Genomic DNA, 18,363 nt, shown 5'->3' with positions numbered 1-18,363 from the left:
GTACAAGTACAATCTGAAATACCAGGAGAAACATTTTATGAACTGAACAGAACTGAAATACAACTCAAAAACACTTGTTCTCATCTTTTTATATGATCTATGCTGATCCAACAATGGTGAATTCAGATAAATATAGAAGGTATTGTAGGACTATTAACCAAGATTTTTCCTCAACACAAACCTCAATAAAACATCTATCAAGGAAACAATTTCCTTATGACTGACAAGTATATAAAATAAGATTATTACCAAACTGCTCAATAAAATACTTGCTTTTCTCTTCTTTCTCTGATAATAGCTTTTTTCGACAGCTTTGAAGTCATAAATTGTGGTAATACATTTTCTTGGCAGCATTGGCATGGTCTAAAAACAATGAAACATATTATTAACAAGTCTTGGTCAAAAACCTAACTTTCCCTCTATCAGGTCAATATTCTGATTTCAACAATAAATATGACTGCCATCCAACTCATATTGTAAAAGTCATCAAACATAATTACATGCATATGTGGACTACTGTATACAACATTTGTACTAGATTTGGTTGAAAGTCGCCCATGGATCTCAGAGGTGTAACCCCCCCCCCCCCCCCCCCCCCCATAATTTGGGCAAGTTGACTTTAGACATTGTGATAAAAATCAAGGGTCTGGGTTATGAAGACAAACTTTGATGAGATCGCAAAATTGGAAACTTACCTATGTCGGCTTCTTGTTTGATAGCTTTCTGTCATATTCTTCATGGACCTGAAAACAAATAAAACATTACTATAGCTGGATGGCGATTGGATGTCAGAGGTGTACATCCACACTTTGAATAATTTTGGCTTTTTCACTTTGAACATCGGCATCATGATCAAGGGGTCGGGGTCATTAAAACTAACTTTGAAGAGATTAAAATATTTGACACTTACTTATATCTTCTTCTTCTTGTTTGATAACTTTCTCCTATAGCATAATCCTCTTCAATTCTGGTCATATTAGTTCTTCATGGGTAAGATCTGTAAATAAAGAAAACATTACTATGAACTGAATTGAACAGAATACCAAGCACATTTAAACTGAATGCCTTCCATAAGGGCAAAGTCTTTAGATTTTTGTTCCTACACACAATAATTGTTTGAATGCAACATTAACAGAACATATATAATTAGTTATGTTTGAAGTATGTACCAAATTTAATTGAATTAGGAGAGTGCATTTACTAAGGTAGAACTAGTGGTCACCAGTTGCAAACTGTTCTGCTTGTCTGTTCAAACTAAAAAAAGCTAGCAAGACTTCATGGAAGGTACAGACCCCCTCGAATACTTGACTTCTATGTGACTGAACACAACATGATTTAAAAGAATTTACTGGCAAGAAATAGATACTTATGCAGGAAATGGCTACATTTCGATAACCGACCTCTTTGGTCAACTTTGTGTATGTCTCAGTTGACATGTCACCTTTGTGCCAGGTTTGAAAGAAATTGGATACGGCATGTCTGAGAAATGACGTACTACACACAGAGAGACGCATGCAGGCATGGACAAAAAAGGTGGGTGAATCCCATTCTAATAGTCATTAGAGACTAATGATTCATTTTAGGAGTGATTAGAATATCAAGATTGCAAAATAAGAAACTTACTTGTCCTCTTCTTTTAATAACGTTCTTCGCTAGCTTTCTTCATCGTTCCTGGGTGTGATCTAAAAAATTGGGCAAAGACATCAAATAAACTGAAAAGAAATAATATATATATATACATACCTCTCATATATACACACTTGCTCTCATAATTTTATATCAATCCCATGTCAGAAACAATAAATCTGTAAATCTAAGGAAATTGTGGTCAATAGGCCTATATATATAGATAGAAGTAGGGGTACAGTGTTCTCCACCAAGAGTTTTAGCAGGGCTATCCACACCTGGCATCCTCCTATTGATGCCAAACGCCATGTTTTGATGTTTATTTATAAACCATTTGACCAAACCCTCTAAGCACACAAATGCCCTAAAACAAATCGTTTGTTCACACCTTTTCCGAAGTAAAGTGACACATGGGTATTATCTGAAAATGAAGACAAAAACATTATCAAATAAATTATACAGAAATAATAGGTATTTACTTTTGATATTCTTTTCCTTTAGACTTTCTTCAGTAGGGTTTTCTTCAATGTTGAGTCAATTGTGTTACCTGAGTAGAAGTGAAATATAGATTTACATGGATTATTTATATCTATGGTGATCCAACAATGGTGTTTTCAGATCTATAAAGAAAATATTTTGCGTCTCTTAACCATCACTTTCCCTCTACACAATCTTTGATAAAACCATCCAGTGAGAAAAAATGTCTTCATAACTTGGAAAATCATACATTTTGAAGAGACTGTAAGACTTGAAACTTACTTCTTTATCTTCTGATAACTTTTTTTCTTGAGCTTCCTTCATTAATTCTGGTGATACAAGTTCCTGGGGTATGAGCATGATCTGGAATACAAGCACAAACTGCTTGTTTTATGAACTGAACAAGTCTTAGAAGACCCCCCCCCCCCCTGAAATACTTTACTTCTATGTGACAGAATAGAGACATGATTTAAAAGAATTTGGCTACAAATATGGCTGCCATTCAATAGAAATTACATTTATAGCACCCAAAACAATGTCTAATTCTTTTCTTCACATTACTTGTAAACATGATTTAAAAGAAATTGGCAATGTGTAAACACTACAATGTGTGTGATCGGTAGGAATTGGCTGGATTTTGATAATTGGCCCTGAAGGTCAAGGTCTCCAAACATAGCTTGAATCTGATAATATGGGGGTAGACACTTGAATGAAGTGTCATGGGTATTGCAGTTTTTCAGTTAGAGTTATGCAGTGTTTATTTTTAACTACAAATATTGCCGCCTGAGCACACAGACAGACGCATGCAGGCATGGACAAAAAAGGTGGGTGGAGCCCATTGGAATAGTCCCCCTTTGAGAGACTAATGAATGATTGTATCAGAACATCAAGATTGCAAAATAAGAAACTTACTTGTCCTCTTCTTTTCATAACATTCTTCTCTAGCCTTCTTCATCATTCCTGGGTGTGATTGAAAAATGGGGTAAACACATTATCAAATAAACTGAATAGAGATAATATAGAGATACATACTTCTCATATTTTTTTCTTTTAATAAAGTTTCTTCAGCAGCATCCTTCTTCATCAATGATGACTCAATTGTGTTACCTGAGAGGAGAAGAGAAATACTGCATTCCATGGTTTATTTAAATGTATGGTGATCTAACAACGGCTTATTCAGATATATAAATATACAAAAGATTTTGGGTCTCTCGACCATCATTTTCCCTCTACACAAGCCTAAATAAAACATGTACTGAGAAAACATTTTTTCATGACTGACAAAAACATAAAATTTGAAAGGACTCAAAGATTTGAAACTTACATTATATGCTTCATCTTCTAATAACTTCATCAGCTTTTCCAGTGATCTGAAAAAACGAGGAAAAAACATTATTAAAAAATGAACAAAATTATATAGGTACTTGCCTTTGATATTCTTTTTCTTGAAATCTTTCAGCGGTAGAGTCCTTCTTCATTGTTATCTGTGTAGAGAAAAAGAGAAAAAGAGATTTATACGGGTATTAACGAGTAAAGCCATTGCTTTACTCAAACAAGACTTACCTTCTTTATAAGTCTGCAGATAACCAGATTCGCTGCGCTGCATCTGTTCATCGGAAATAGCTTGCATAGTGGCTTGCAGTTTATAACTGACCACTATAGCAAGACATATTTACATGTAGAACAGATAGAAAAATCATTCAAGATTTCTGTGAACCAATAAGGTTTTAGGAGTTTGCAACCAAGTAACACCACATGTTTGATCAGTTTGCAAACTATACGCAATTGTGCACGTGTGGTAATCTGCAGGTTACATATGCTGATATCAGCCATTGACCAAAGCGTGTACTCACAGCTTGGCCAATGACCATCTGATTATCACGATTTGGTGGATGTCCAATCTTCAGTCCAGAGTTCCTCTTCTAGCCAGTGTATGATAACTGACTTGGTGAACTTCAATTCCGAGAGATGTCTTCTGCAGTTATGACAATACTCTGGTACATGTGATGTACTTTTAATAGTTATCACAGATTACTACCATTATCAGAGTAGTGGTATCTTTTGTTGTCATCTAGGGGATATCCTCATAACATACATCTCGAGGTAACATGAGTTACACTTCCATGTTACAACTCTTCATTTTAACTTTAGTTCAAACAGGTTGTAACCCAGTGAGCTGGTTCTTCTTGTCCTTTCAATCACCTTTATATTTTTCTTTTCACACGTTTTATAATGTGTCCTATGTATCACTACTTCACTTTCTTTTATACAGGTTGCTGTGAATCTTCTATATGTATTTGTTTTGCTCACACATCGTTTCATGTGTCGTTTATGCCACTCCTCCTTTGTCCAGTGTTCTTGTCCTGTGTCGCCTATTAGCCTGTTGACACTATGTCCATTGCATATCAGTGTCCTGTTTATTTACATGTCATTTTACATCGCCACATTCTGTGTTTCGCACTGTGACTTGTTTCATTTTGTGTCCATGCTAGTGTACCTATTTCGCACTGTAGACTGTTTTTAACGTCCTTTTATATCGCAATTGTCTCTGTTTCCAACGTGTCCTCTCACTTGCCACTTTTCTTGTTTCGCACTGTGGCCCATTTCATTTTGTGTCCACACTAATGTGCCAGTTTTGCACTGTGAACTATTTTTGAATATCCTTTTCATATCGCAATTGTCTCTGTTTCCAACGTGTCCTCTCACTTGCCACTTTTCTTGTTTCGCACAGTGGTCCGTTTTATTTTGTGTCCACAATATTGTGCCAGTTTCGCACTGTACACTTGTTTTTAATGTCCTTTTATATTGCCATTATCTCTGTTTTCAACATGTCCTCTCACTTGCCACTTTTCTTGTTTCGCACTGTGGCTCATTTCATTTTGTGTCCACACTAGTTTCCCAGTTTCGCACTGTGGACTGTTTTTTAATGTCCTTTTATATCGCAATTGTCTCTGTTTTCAACATGTCCTCTCGCCACTTTCTGTGTTTCACACTGTGGCCCGTTTCTTTATAAGTCCACATTAATGTGCCAGTTTCGCACTGTAGACTTGTTTTTTAATGTCCTTTTATATCGCAATTGTCTCTGTTTTCAACGTGTCCTCTCACTTGCCACTTTTCTTGTTTCGCACTGTGGCCCGTTTCATTTTATGTCCACACTAATGTGCCAGTTTCGCACTGTAGACTTGTTTTTTAATGTCCTTTTATATTGCCATTGTCTCTGTTTTCAACATGTCCTCTCACTTGCCACTTTACTTGTTTCGCACTGTGGCTCATTTCATTTTGTGTCCACACTAGTTTGCCAGTTTCGCACTGTGGATTGTGTTTTAATGTCCTTTTATATAACCACTGTCTGTTTCCAACATGTCCTCTCACTTGCCACTTTCCTTGTTTCGCACTGTGGCTCATTTCATTTTATGTCCACACTAATGTGCTAGTTTCGCACTGTGGACTGTTTTTTAATGTCCTTTTATATAACCACTGTCTGTTTTCAACATGTCGTCTCACTTGCCACTTTTCTTGTTTCGTACTGTGGCCCGTTTCATTTTATGTCCACACTCATGTGCTAGTTTCGCACTGTGGGCTATTTTTTAATGTCTTTTTATTTAACCACTGTCTGTTTTCAACGTGTCCATTCATTTGCCACTTTTCTTGTTTCGCACTGTGGCCCGTTTCATTTTGTGTCAACACTAATGTGCCAGTTTCGCACTGTAGACTTGTTTTTTAATGTCCTTTTATATCGCTATTGTCTGTTTTCAACATGTCCTCTCGCCACTTTTCTTGTTTTGCACTGTGGCCTGTTTTATTTTGTGTCCACACTAATGTGCCAGTTTCGCACTGTGAACTGTTTTTTAATGTCCTTTTATATTGCCAAGGTCTCTGTTTTCAACGTGTCCTCTCACTTGCCACTTTTCTTGTTTCGCACTGTGGCTCATTTCATTTTGTGTCCACACTAGTTTGCCAGTTTTGCACTGTGGACTTGTTTTTTAATGTCCTTTTATATAACCACTGTCTGTTTTCAACGTGTCCTCTCACTTGCCACTTTTCTTGTTTCGCACTGTGGCTCATTTCATTTTATGTCCACACTCATGTGCTAGTTTCGCACTGTGGGCTATTTTTTAATGTCTTTTTATTTAACCACTGTCTGTTTTCAACGTGTCCTCTCATTTGCCACTTTTCTTGTTTAACACTGATGTGCCAGTTTTGCACTGTGGACTGTTTTTTAATGTCCTTTTATATAACCATTGACTGTTTTCAACATGTCCTCTCGCCATTTTTCTTGTTTCGCAATGTGGCCTGTTTTATTTTGTGTCCACAGTAATGTGCCAGTTTCGCACTGTGAACTGTTTTTTAATGTCTTTTTATATAACCACTGTCTGTTTTCAACGTGTCCACTCACTTGCCACTTTTCTTGTTTCGCACTGTGGCCTGTTTTATTTTGTGTCCACACTAATGTGCTAGTTTCGCACTGTGGACTGTTTGTTAATGTCCTTTTATATAACCACTGTCTGTTTTCAACATGTCGTCTCACTTGCCACTTTTCTTGTTTCGTACTGTGGCCCGTTTCATTTTATGTCCACACTCATGTGCTAGTTTCGCACTGTGGGCTATTTTTTAATGTCTTTTTATTTAACCACTGTCTGTTTTCAATGTGTCCATTCATTTGCCACTTTTCTTGTTTCGCACTGTGGCCCGTTTCATTTTATGTCCACACTCATGTGCTAGTTTCGCACTGTGGGCTATTTTTTAATGTCTTTTTATATAACCACTGTCTGTTTTCAACGTGTCCTCTCAATTGCCATTTTACTTGTTTCGCACTGTGACCCATTTCATTTTGTGTCTACACTAACATGCCAGTTTCGCACTGTGAACTGTTTTTTAATGTCCTTTTATATAACCACTGTCTGTTTTCAACGTGTCCTCTCAATTGCCATTTTACTTGTTTCGCACTGTGACCCATTTCATTTTGTGTCCACACTAATGTGCCAGTTTCGCACTGTGGACTGTTTTTTAATGTCCTTTTATATCGCTATTGTCTTTTTTCAATGTGTCCTCTCATTTGCCACTTTACTTGTTTCGCACTGTAGCTCATTTCATTTTGTGTCCACACTAGTGTGCCAGTTTCGCACTGTGAACTGTTTTTGAAAGTCCTTTTATATCACCACTTTCTCTGTTTTCAACATATCCTCTCACTTGCCACTTTTCTTGTTTCGCACTGTGGCCTGTTTCATTTTATGTCCACACTAATGTGCCAGTTTCGCACTGTAGACTTGTTTTTAATGTCCTTTTATATAACCACTGTCTGTTTTCAACATGTCCTCTCACTTTCCACTTTTCTTGTTTCACACTGGCCCGTTTCATTTTGTGTCCACACTAATGTGCCAGTTTCGCACTGTGGATTGTTTTTAGCCTATTTTTTCATCTCGTTTTACCTTTGCCACTGTGACTGTATTGCACAGGTGGCCTATTGTTTTTCCATCCTTTCATGTATATCACAATTGTGTTCTTGTTCACACAGGTTGTATATTTTTTCACATCTGAGAATTCCGGAAGCACACATTCCATCCACTTAGTTGAGGTTTCCAATTCTCCTGGTTCATTAGGTTTTTTAAATCTCCGGTTGGCATCACCAGTAGTTACCATATGTCATCCATCTCAGAAGGATGAAGTTAAAAATCTCCATAGGCATTCACAGAGAAGATCCTTCGCATTAGGATGTTTATGATTCCAAATTTGTAGTAGGCACTAAAGCTACCATATCTCTGTCCATTCCATTGCAATGATGGACTTCCTTACCAAAGGTAGGTCATAGGTGGATGTTTTTTATGTTCTTGTTGTGTTTTGGGCTGCAAGTTCATTAACCTGATCCTGTAACACTTGAATACTTGACAGTGCTTGACTGACCAAATGTTTGATTTGCTCTTCTCCCCGTGTTTACTTTGTCTTCCATATACACGCTCTTCATATATATAGTCCATCCTGGGAAGTAGCAGCTTACATCAGAATTCATAGTCATCAGCTCCTCTCCCCATTGAGGGTGTCCTCAAGGAAGGCTCTATTAGCCATAGAGTGATGGCTTTTCAGTCACACATTAAAACCTGTTCATACAACATATCTGTATGCATAATCTGAAAGAAAGAAACAAAAATAAATGTCAGTGTTCTGCCAAGGTTTAAAGCTAGTGGAGTCAATATCCCATAGGCTGCAACAAAATGGGAACATTTTACCTCAGGATGGCGACAATCATCAGTTGATAATAAAACCTTAAACTAACTATTTTTGATAGATAATCAACTACCCAGTAATTTCACAATCAAAATTAACACTATAATATATAAGCCTAGTAAACTATTTTTGCAAATATCAGGGGAGGAATTCAAATTTTAATATTGCCAAAGCAAAGCTGTCTCCCCGAACATCATTTACAATGTAAACAAGTCATTGAGAATAACATACTCGCCACTATGATTGGGTTTTAAGGAACTGGCAGCTTATGTTGTCATTTTCTTGATATCACTACTCTGATCACGCAACAACACTTGTGAACCTAAATCAAACAGACTTAGATATGTTGTGTCTGCTCGTTCGACATGGAACATGCCTACTCATGTTGTGTCTCCTTGTTGGACATGGGACATGCCTACTCTTCAAGATAATGTGATGGAATAAACCATTCAACAATAAAGGATGGGTGGGGATGAGGGGAGGGGACCTGTTCAAGCATGTCTGGGTTATGGCTTTGGACATGAAAACTGCACCAACAAAATTGCTGCCAGGCGGATTGTATCACGATGAAAATGGATATGCACATGTATGTCATAGCACACTGTCAATACCAACTTTGAATGAGATCTGTTCAAGCATGTCTGAATTATGGCTTTGGACATGGAAAATTTGCAAACAAAATTTGCGATATTGAATCGTATCATGACGAAAATTGATATGCACATGTATGTCATAGAACGCTGTGCTAATACCACCTTTGAATGAGATCTGTTCAAGCATGTCCGAGTTATGGCTTTGGACATGGAAAATTTGCAAACAAAATGGCTTGCAGGCAGCCATGTTGGATTGTATCACGATGAAAATGGATATGCACATGTCTGTCATAGAACACTGTCCTAATACCAACTTTAAATGAGATCTGTTCAAGCATGTCTGAGTTATAGCTTTGGACATGGAAAATTCGCAAACAAAATGGCTGCTAGGTGGCCATATTGGATCATATCACGACAACAATGAATATGCATATGTATGTCATAGAACACTGTGCTAATACCAACTTAGAATGAGATCTGTTCAAGCATGTCTGAATTATGGCTTTGGACATGGAAAATTCGTAAACAAAATGGCTGCCAGGCAGCCATATCGGATTGTATCATGACGAAAATGGATGCACATGTATGTCATAGAACACTGTGCTAATACCAACTTAGAATGAGATCTGTTCAAGCATGTCTGAGTTATGGCTTTGGACATGGAAAATTCGCAAACAAAATGGCTGCTAGGTGGCCATATTGGATTGTATCACAACGAAAATGGATATGCACATGTATGTCATAGAACACTGTCCTAATACCAACTTTGAATGAGATCTGTTTAAGCATGTCTGAGTTATGGCTTTGGACATGGAAAATTCACAAACAAAATGGCTGGCAGGCAGCCATATTGGATCGTATCATGACGAAAATGGATATGCACATGTATGTCATAGAACACTGTCCTAATACCAACTTTGAATGAGATCTGTTCAAGCATGTCGGAGTTATGGCTTTGGACATGGAAAATTCGCAAACAAAATGGCTGCTAGGTGGCCATATTGGATCATATCACGACAACAATGAATATGCATATGTATGTCATAGAACACTGTCCTAATACCAACTTTGAATGAGATCTGTTTAAGCATGTCTGAGTTATGGCTTTGGACATGGAAAATTCACAAACAAAATGGCTGGCAGGCAGCCATATTGGATCGTATCATGACGAAAATGGATATGCACATGTATGTCATAGAACACTGTCCTAATACCAACTTTGAATGAGATCTGTTCAAGCATGTATGAGTTATGGCTTTGGACATGAAAATTCACAAACAAAATGGCTGCCAGGCAGCCATATTGGATTGTATCACGACGAAAATGGATATGCACATGTATGTCATAGAACACTGTCCTAATACCAACTTTGAATGAGATCTGTTCAAGCATGTTTGAGTTATGTCTCTAGACAGGGAAAATTCGCAAACAAAATGGTTTCTAGGCGGCCATATTGGATCGTATCATAAAACAAATTGACGTGCATATGTATGCCATAGTATGTTGCCCCTGTACCAAGTTTGAAAAAAATCAGTCCAGGCATCTCCAAGAAACAGCTGCGGACGGATGGACGGACGGACGGACGGAGGGACGGACGGACAGACGGAACCCAATCCATAAGTCCCCGTTCCGGACTTCGTCCGCGGGGACTAATTAATGATATGTATTATTCAATTCACAGGGTGACATAAAATAACTATGTACTTGTGTGTATGTACTTTTAGAGAACAGAAGCAGAAGAACTGAGAGAGAAATTGCCTCTCCATGCAGGTTACACGGTGAAAGGTTTAGAGTCTGCTTTGGCAGGAATTAATGTATACCTGCAAAGCTACCATAGCCAGGCCTTTGTAGGAAACCACGTAGACAAATGTTGCAAGGTTTGTAGGGGAAAAAATTCAAAATTAGAGTATTCTTGAAACCCCATGCACTAAACAATTTGTTCTACTGACCCAGCTTATGCAATAGACAAGTGATAGTTTTATGTATTGGCTTGTTTGCATGTCTAACCTTCCAACAGTTTAGTCATACATTGATTTGCATTGACAAGGTTTCATTGTTACTAAATATTACTAATTTTGTTTACAGTGTTAACTGTTGAAAAGTTTGTTTTACAGTTTACTATGTTTTATCAGCATGCTTTGTTTCAGTTCCATATTCAGATTCTACCTGTTCTTGTATTGGAGTTCAAACAGTAAGTAATTTTCAGTTCTCAGTCTAATAATTTAACTTATTTACAGCCGGAAAATGCCAGCTTACTATGTGACAGTGTGGTGAAAACTACTGTTTGTTCCCAATTACTCAATGAAGCTTGTACGATTGTGGCAAAATACCAGCCACTATTTACATACTTTAGCCAGAGCCACAATCTCTATTCAGTTAGTCATGACTTAACCAATGAAGAGATAGACGTGTTAGGTATGTGGTGTTAGATAGGTCACACACACACACACAATGCATGTGACATAGTTGAAATTTTACAACGGTATCACAAATGAACAAGCACAATATTTCAGTACCAACTATTTTTCCATAGAAGTACAACAACCATAGTCCATAGAACACATTTTGTGTGTTTCTATCTTTGTAATTAAACTCTTTTCTTTACAGGTAGCCATTTAAGACAAAAGTACAAACTTGAATGACATATTCTCAAAAACAATTCTCAAACCTAGCATTGATTTTTCACTGAGATATCTGTGAACCCGTTTGATTCTCTGTATTTCCAAAATGTAACAATCTTTTTTACAATTGATCTAGATAAAAGATAATAAAATGTATAATTTTATGTTTATTTTTCTTTTATATCTACAGAGTCAACAATTACCAAACTGATGAAACATTACAGGGTTTACTTCCCTAATACAAATTTTTTCCTAAACTACATATGCTGGAGAGGCCGAGCGCATGTTGTACAGAGGGTGAGGGAATTTAAGCGTGGATTGGGGTTCTTTTCTGAACAGGGCATTGAAGCTATCCACCACAAATTCAACAAAAGTTTGGTAAATTTCCAAAGTATGCCTGGGGATGATCTGAAGAAAGTGCAGTGTTTAATGAACGACCACCATGTCACGGTACATCCAGACCAATGTAAACCAATAATTGCACAAATTTAACAGAATCATTGTTTACTTGAATGAGTATTGCAAGTGTTATGTGTGCCTTTGTGTGTCAGGTGCTCCTTATTGTGGAAAACAATTGACGTTTGCATGTTTGAGTATTAATGTATGCCCAGATAAAAGTGCCTGACATTGTAGTGAAATCTAGTGTAACTTTGTGAAGCACGAGTTAACATCTCCATCACAAGTGAAAACAATGTTGTAAGTCCCTTTTCAAATCAGGTTTACATTATGTAATGAGAGCATCTATGTGATTGAAATTCAAAATAAACTGTAAATATTCAAATTTCCTTTTAAATAATGACATATTTTCATTATGCATCCAAACTTGGACACTTCATGACAAAAATCCCTGTTTTTTCAACAAAATATTAACTACAATAAGAAGTAAACTTGAGTAAACCAGTAAACAAAAGAATCACAAAGTGGTCGTCGAGGGCGCAATCCAACATGGCGGCTCTCAAACTAAGTTTCCATAGGGAAACGCATGTGTATTACTATAAAGCAGGTATCGCTTTTTGCCTGGTAAAATACTCGTGTATCTTACCAAGCTTCTGTGATTATGGCTGGGTTTTGTCCTAGTTTCACAACAGGTGTTGGAAGTATACATAATAATTACAGGAGTAGTCATTTACTTGAAGTCGCTAGTCGGCAGACAACTTCCAAGAGTGCTCCAATCAACACAGACAACGGGCAATTTATTTAGTTTACATCCAACTATTATAACTTCGACAGGAAAAAAAGCAAATATGGCGAAACTATTTGAAAACAGAAATTGGAAATTAAGAGATTGCAATCACTAATTCTTTAATAGGACCTCAAAAAATTAATCTCTGAATAAGGGACAAATAATAAAATTTCTAAGACAATAGATGGACTCCAGGGGAGCTGCCTTACTGTTCAGCAAAGCAGGTACTGGGTAGAGGTAAACTATCAATGAATGTTTACTCACTACAAAATTTGCTGTCAAAATAAACAATGTACTACCCCGGTATTAAACATTATAACACACTGCATACTCAACTCTCGGCCGTGATTGGTCAATACTACATCACAGGTTATGGACTATTCTGGCGCTGTTCTACGATAAATGATGTAGCAGGCACTAATTAATGGAACTAGTCCCCAGCACCATTGATTAGTGCCTCATGATGACATCATATATACACGCGAATAATGACGATATTTTCAAAGAACAACAAATTGTAAACATGTCTGGCTCGTCTGAAACTACGACCACAAGCAGCAGCCAACGTAAATGTTTTGCTCGATTCATCGAAATTTCGGAAGAAGAGCTGGCCAACATTGTCTAAAAAAACAAAGACAGTAATCAAGACAGCAGTTGGTATTTTGGAGAACTATTTGTTATTGGGGCAACTCTAAAAGGTTATTGAACACAATGCAAACAAACTCTGCTTGCTGGAGAAGTTTGTTATAATTATTTTAGTGTGCTGTGGTTTATGATTCTTGTTTGGTGTTATAATACACATGTTGACTGACATAATTTGGGTGATAGCATGAGTTTTTTCCCCTCGGGACCAGCCAGTCACACCAAAACAGTTTCATTTCCAATCAGGTTTTGCCCTCAGGGGAAACCAAAACAGTCTCGTTTCTGAGACTGTTTTTGTGTGACCGACAAGTCCCTTGTCAACAAACGTATGCTATTGCCCTCATTGTCAGTCAACATGTGTACACTATACCACCTTCCCTGTCATTTTTTTTGACAAAGGAAAGAGCAGCTATGTGGACAGCAAATGAACAGTCAGTAACTACTAATTGCTCTGTTAATTCTGGGCTAACGGCTGTACATTTTTTTTAAAACACAAAAAACACAAAAAAAAACAGAGTTATATTTGCCGATGTCGCCAAAGTCCCTAAAAATTACAAAATTAAATTCTCACTCCCAAGGCAAAAAAGAAAAAATGTTGTTTGCTGACTGAAACAGACACTATTGCCTCAAAACGGAATTGACAAGTGTTGATTTATTCACAAAGTGTAGCCGAAAATAGAAACAGACTACATTTAAAAGGGTTTTTTTTGTGTGGAAGTTCAAAAAAATGTAATTTCCAAGCCTAAACAAAGTAGAAAACTAGTGGAAACTTGTAAGGGCTTGTTTCCAAAATTTACCAGATGTTTACGGAATGCCGACAAATCATGCATCCATGAACAACATTATCACCGTGAATTTTGGCGACCCATACTGAAAAAATATACCAAGAAAAAAATACTAACCGGGTTTGTCCTAGTTTCACAGCCGGTGTCGGAACGTAATAATTACCAGTAGCAGTAGTCGTCGTCCACCTCAAGTCGCTAGTCGGCAGACAACTTCCAAGACGGCTTCTGGTGTCTGCAGGTATCAATTTCAAGTTATCTCCCAGGATTAGTCTTCAGATGTCCCATGAAGGTCCCAAAACTTGTTCCAAAGATGCTACCATACTTGTTAGGCTGTTTTCCGACGGCAACTACTGTCAGTGTGACATGTTGTCCCCACTTTCATCGCTGATGGCGATGCATGTTAGAGCCCAATTTCACTACAAAAAAAAACATTATCATGATTATAAGTCACTGTTGAGATTAGTATAGCAGTCAACTATGATATCACTTGGCAAGAACAAGTTGACGGCCCGTTTCAAAAGGAGACTAGCTGTATTCTACCTTCACTGTAGTAATACCATCGTTACAGTCACATGGACATGTACACGTACTATATTCTATTTGGAAAAGCCACTGCGTCACACTCCCGGGGTCACACTGCCACCATCACATTTACACTCAAATCATAACACCCTTTTAAACCTTGCAAATTTCTACAAAACATTTCTTGAAATACTTTCGAGTATATAAAGTCAAATATGGTTGTGGATGAAGTTGCATGGGTAAAAACAGGCGAAATATACGGATTTTAAGAATGGCTATGGGAACGAACACTTACCGACATCTCACCCATCTCAAATTGGGCGCCTGCCTCGTTCTGAGACATATGAACCTTGACCTCGACGCACAGTCGCTTGTAAACTGTTATTCCTTTCCTAAATGGTTTTATTCTTGTCTATGCCGGGGCATGAGGTAACATTTCTGGTGAATAATAATAATAATAATATATAATAATCGCAGACAAAAAGTTTATATAAATATGGAAGACTCCAAAAAAAATAAAGAAAAAAGAAAGTATACGGATAGACATGGTGCAAAATCGACGCTTAGTGCGACAGCTGACGCGCTCCGCTGCTTGGCGTGCTCGAGCTCAAACGTATTCCTTAATCAATCAATTGCCTGAATCAAACACACAGTAATTTTCAAAGGCGCTAAAGAAGCCCCCCCCCCCCCCCCCCCAAAAAAAAAAAAAAAAAAAAAAAAAAAAAACCCACGGCGTTCAAAATGCCCACAAAACGATAAATCTAAAATCTCAATCTCAATCTTATAATAATCACCCCCGTATTTTGTTTTAGAATTCAAAGTGCCGCGTGAATCCATAGCATTTTTTTCAATGTCCATAAATAAAACCAATTATCAGTACATTGTAAATGACATTTCGCCTTATAAGTACCTTTTAAAGTTTTGGTAGTGTGTTAACGTGGGCGAAGTAGTAATGATATGAATACATAAAAACAACTAAACGGGTGAATCTCAATTATAGATCTTGGTGAAACCATAGACCCTCCACCAGGTGGAGGGTCTATGGTGAAACTAACTTCCTTTTTTTCCAAGGGATTTTAAAATCCTTTGATTTCATTGTATGTAAGAGGCATCTCTGAAGTAATTCATGATGTATTGAAGAATAAGCTTACTTGGCTAAACATCAAAAAATGTCGGTTTCAAAGTATTCATTTTAGCAATAAATAGAATCACGAAAAGATGCTATAGTTTGCTGCATGAACAGCGCCACAAGGCGACTAAGCTAAGAAAATATACAATAGTGTCATTGATGTGTATAGTAACACAATTTTAACTTTTTAAGGTGCTTATATTAATTGTCTTTTCAAAAGTTGGAGTCCATTATCCCCATGGAAAGTTAAAATATCATTTTTGACATCAATTTCTTATATTGGGAGCATACATCACAATACATCATGGCATTTTAATAGTACATGTTTTGCTTGTGATTAAAGTTGGTGATTAGATCGTGTCCACTAAAACCAAATTCCAACTAAACGAGAGCAACATATGTGATTGAAACCAAATATCAGCAAAGAATTCATGGTTTCACACACACACACACACACACACACACACACACACACACACACACACACACACACAGTGTGCTTGCATACACATACATACGTACATACATACATACATACATACATACATACATACATACATACATACATACATACATACATACATACACACACACACACACACAGACATGCATGTATGCACGCACACACACACATACATACATACATACATACATACATACATACAGACAGACAGACAGACAGACAGACAGACAGACAGACAGACAGACAGACAGACAGACAGACAGACAGACAGACAGACAGACAGACAGGCAGGCAGGCAGGCAGGCAGGCAGGCAGGCAGGCAGGCAGACAGACAGACAGACAGACAGACAGACAGACAGACAGACAGACAGACAGACAGACAGACAGATAGATAGATAGAGACAGGCAGGCAGACAAACAAACAAACAAACAGACAGACAGACAGAGAGGGAGGGAGGGAGGGAGAAGAGAGATTAAGGCATACATATTTCGTATAATCACCCATCGTAGGCTTTTGAATTCATTATGTGGCAAAGCTGCAAGAAATGTTCAAATGTACTCGGTAAACGACCACTCCCAAGGTGTACTTTGGTTCAAATCATGAGCTAAACATTTCGTGCCCCTCCCCTTTCAAACGATCAGAATTTTCATGTCCCTCCCCCTTAAAACCTCCAATTTGTTGCCCCCCCCCCCAATTTGTCCTCAGACCCCCTGCCATAAATTCAGAACTGAAATACTCTTCGTAATCTCTCGATAACAGGCCTCAATTCTGTGATTATGTCGTGAAGTCACATAGCTATGAGCATTTGGGTCATCCCAAACCAAAGCACTATATTACAGCCACAGTGCCATTCTTAGTACCTAGATCAGCGTCGGAATGTATAGGGCAGAAGTACATTCTTCGTTTTTAGTCTGTCTGTTTTTCGAGGTGTTGTGCATTCAGGGTCCAACTCTCATGATATATATTCTACAACTATACCACAGGACACTGTCATTTTCAATATAACTTTTAATTCTTGAGAATGCGATCGGTCCATTTTTCCCTATTGGTCCAGGACAATCTGATTAAAATCTGATGTGGTGAAAGCAGCTAAATGCTTTATTTATCTCTATTTCCATAGTTTGTGTCGCTTGTTTTTGTTCCGAGTGATCGCCGCCGGCGTGGGAAACATCACAAAACGATGGAAATAGAGGTAAATAAAGCATTTAGCTGCTTTCACCACATCAGATTTTAATCAGATTGGGTCCAGGAATACTAGTATTGATGGGAATGGTGTTTCCGTCCTTTATTATCTTTAAAAAAAACATTTATACACTGGAAACAATTGATGTGTTTACCACTTGACATGATCAGATACAGTGCTGGTCGCGAAGTTGAAATAGCCACCAAGAGTTTGCAGAGGATTGTGGGATATATAATCAATTTCCGTCATGCAGTCCAACTTCCTTCAAGCAAAAAGAAAGTTTTGTCCTCGCATATTAATGTTTCGTCCCCAAACATTAATGTTGCATCCTGTGTTAAGTAAATCTCGTCGATAAGAAAAGGAGTTTGTATGGTGACAAATGTTGTTTCTGCAGTCAGAGTATAAGATTGTAATGGACTTAAATTCATATTCCGCTTGACATTTAAATACTTTTTACACAAAGTTAGAGTTTTTTCACGAAAACCTAGTGTACTGCTCTAAGGATTAATAATTTGCAATGAGGTATTTTAAGTCTTGTTAGAAAACTTTAGAAAAAACGGTTCTAATGTTTCAAACATTGCACCAACAATTAAACATTTTATCCCGCAACTTAAATGTTCTCACTCGAAAATAAAGTTTGGGCCACACGAATAAAATTTTTCGTTTCTTTAGCACTTTAACAGAAATAAAATAGCCTTAAACAATTTTTTTACTTTTAACCAATTGTTCTCTTTACTGCAGTTGGTGAAGAAGAGGCAAAATTCAGAAAAAAAGAGAAAATCCAGGGAAGAGGTTAGACTTAGCACTGATATGATGTCAGAGCCCAATGGCTACAGAAGTGAGCCACCAACGTTCATGTTGGCACGATATATTTCTTGAACTCACAAAAGTACACTCAATGCATTACACATAATTC

At 37.5% G+C, this 18,363-nt stretch overlaps 1 long non-coding RNA gene across 1 annotated transcript; it reads right to left on the bottom strand.

The window, feature by feature from the left end:
- Window positions 1-257: 257 nt before the first annotated feature.
- LOC144445532 (uncharacterized) lies at window positions 258-1,665 on the bottom strand. The gene is made up of 4 exons (XR_013481915.1): window positions 1,624-1,665; window positions 911-997; window positions 696-743; window positions 258-363 (listed from the first exon to the last, which is right to left on the bottom strand). It is a non-coding gene; the product is annotated as an uncharacterized LOC144445532 (long non-coding RNA).
- Window positions 1,666-18,363: the final 16,698 nt, after the last annotated feature.

This window comes from Glandiceps talaboti, chromosome 14 (assembly GCF_964340395.1).
Source record: "Glandiceps talaboti chromosome 14, keGlaTala1.1, whole genome shotgun sequence".
NCBI lineage: Eukaryota > Metazoa > Hemichordata > Enteropneusta > Spengelidae > Glandiceps > Glandiceps talaboti.
The sequence above is the reverse complement of the archived record's forward strand: the minus strand, read 5'-3'. Positions and strand labels throughout refer to the sequence as shown.